At 49.2% G+C, this 2,723-nt stretch overlaps 1 pseudogene; it reads left to right on the top strand.

Annotated features, from left to right (window-relative positions):
* Nucleotides 1–206: 206 nt before the first annotated feature.
* On the top strand, nt 207–2,275 carry LOC112458565 (annotated as a pseudogene).
* The last annotated feature ends 448 nt before the right edge of the window (nt 2,276–2,723 follow it).

The following is a 2,723-nucleotide window of genomic DNA, read 5'->3' as shown; positions in this document are numbered from 1 at the left end:
ACATTTGGGTCGAATACCTAGTCAGTCAGGCTGGCTTGTAAACTATTGTAAACTATTTGTCAAATATTGCGAGTATTATACTAGCGCACATATGTCAACGGCTGCGTACACATCATCCATATCTGCGCGTGTTGTGCAGTCGCGTCGCTGTCGACGGGAAAGAGCAAGTCCTTGCTGAACAACGTGATCCTGTCACTCACCCGCAGAACGTCCAACGCGAGCGAGCGCAACCGACACCTGGTTCCTAGGTGACCAGCGTTCCAACTCTTTTATCAGATACATTGACTAGGAGGCCTGGGAGTCCGGCGGTAACAGCACGGACACTACCGATTATTTTGATCTTGAACCCTCGCCCGGCGCGAACGCTGATTTTGTCGAGCGAAATAATGGTCGCTTTGAACAGCAACAACAGTATTATCGAACGACAGGATGAAAATCATCAGATTCCGCGTTCCTTGCCGTCGCCGACGAAGAAGTAAAACAATAACGGCAGCAGTTGGCGCCGCAAGTTTATGCTACGTCGTCGCTTCAACGATTCCTTGAACTTGAACAACGGTGAGACACGTTCCTCCTCGCCGAGCGAATCAATAGCGAAGTTCTTATCCTGGATCGAGGAATCCTTGTTCAGATTAGAGGCAACAAGGCAGCAATACCACAGCGACGATCATATTTCGTCGCCATCGGTGTAAATTGACGTGACCGGAAGCCCTCAGATAGCCACCGCCTCTGTCGACGACATACCGTCTCTGGAGAACAGCTTTAGCTAGCCCGAAAAGGAAAATGACGATGAGGAGGAGCAGGCTGGTCCGGAGTTTGAAACGGAGAACTTATCCTTACCGTGCAGCCCAGCGGCCGCGTCCATCGTTGGCCTGGACTTCCTCCACAGTGCCTTATTACGATTTCCTGTCTGTGAACGACGGCGCGATGCGGCAGGGGATCACCAGCACCAGCTCGCCCCAGCTACCGTCCGATGTGAGTTTGCATTCCGGCGTGGACTGCCCGTTGATACTTGCAGCTTTTACGGTGAGGACAGCAGTCTGAGCATGGACTCGTTGAAGTTCAAAGGGTCTGGACCGGGTGCCGCGAGATCTTGCCCGAATCTGGAACGACATAGCGCCGGCTGCTCTTCGGCCAGCAGCTCGTCGAGCCCGAGATCGAGACCGGGTCCGGCCGGGCCATGTTTCAAGCTTTTCGAGGAAGGCGACGTACAAGTGTGCTACCTGAATCAAATCCAGACCTATTTAAAGAAGACCCTGTGCAGCAAGTTTCTTAGACGCTGGGAGACCCATTATCTCTATTTCAACGACTGTTGCCTGTTCTCCAAGACGCTGACGGATTTTTTTCAGCAACCTGTTCCGTACAGCAGGAACAGTCGGAGATCCGAAAGTACGTTGTCGCCAGGTGGGATCCTGCGTATAAGAACTCTCAGCATTGTTCTACTAGACGGTTCGCTTCTGCTGCAAGACGCTTACACGAGGGAGAAGTGATACCGTTTGATATGGAAGAAAAATATCTTTCGAGGAAGGCGACATATATATATATCCAAGTGTGCTGCCTGAATCAAACCCGGACCTTCGTAAAGAAGATCCTGTCCGGCAAGTTCCTTAGACGCTGGGAGACGCATCATCTCTATCTCAACGACTGTTGCCTGTCCTCCAAGACGCTGACGGGTTTTCTTCAGCAACCTGTTCCGTACAACAGCATGTCGGAGATCCGAAAGTACGTTGTCGCCAGGTGGGACCCTGTGTATAAGAACTGTCTCCTGACATTGTTTTACCAAACGGCTTCTTCTGCAAGACAGTAACACTTACACGAGGGACCAGTGATACCGCTTGAGATGGAAGAAGAATATCTTTCGAGGAAGGCGACATATATACAAGTGTGCTGTCTGAATCAAACCCGGACCTTCGTAAAGAAGATTCTGTCCAGCAAGTTTCTTAGATGCTGGGAGACGCATTATTTCTATCTCAACGACTGTTGCCTGTCCTCCAAGACGCTGACGGGTTTTCTTTAGCAACATGTTCCGTACAGCAGCATGTCGGAGATCTGGAAGTACGTTGTCGCCAAGTGGGACCCTGCGTATAAGAACTGTTTCAGCATTGTCTTACCAGACGGTTCGCTTCTTCTGCACGACAGTAACGCTTACACGAGGATATCGCTTGATGTGATAGAAAAATATCTTTCGAGGAAGCCGACATATATACAAGTGTGCTGTTTGAATCAAACCCAAACCTTTGTAAAGCAGATCCTGTCCAGCAAGTTCCTTAGACGCTGAGAGATACATTATCTCTATTTCAACGACTGTTGCTTATTCTCCAAGACTGACGGGTTTTCTTCAGCAACCTGTTCCGTACAGCAGCACGTCGGAGATCCGAAAGTACGTTGTCGCCAGGTGGGACCCTGTGTATAAGAACTGTCTCAGCATTGTTTTACCAAACGGCTTCTTCAAGACAGTAACACTTACACGAGGGACCAGTGATACCGCTTGAGATTGAAGAAGAATATCTCAAATACCAACACGTGTTGATGAGCACTCGAGAAGAGGAGGTACTGCGCGAATTGTGCACCATGATGGACTTCATCCTGTAACATTCAGTCTAACCTTGAAGCCGACGTTAGACTTCTTCTGTCGACTGACAGTTTACTAACGGTTACCTTCGTGTTATTTGGAACTGTAATGAAAATGACTTTTTTTTCGTCGGGTATTTTGATGTGTGCAGATT

The sequence above is a fragment of the Temnothorax curvispinosus genome, unplaced genomic scaffold (assembly GCF_003070985.1).
Source record: "Temnothorax curvispinosus isolate PA1 unplaced genomic scaffold, ASM307098v1 QBEX01009000.1, whole genome shotgun sequence".
NCBI lineage: Eukaryota > Metazoa > Arthropoda > Insecta > Hymenoptera > Formicidae > Temnothorax > Temnothorax curvispinosus.
The sequence above is the reverse complement of the archived record's forward strand: the minus strand, read 5'-3'. Positions and strand labels throughout refer to the sequence as shown.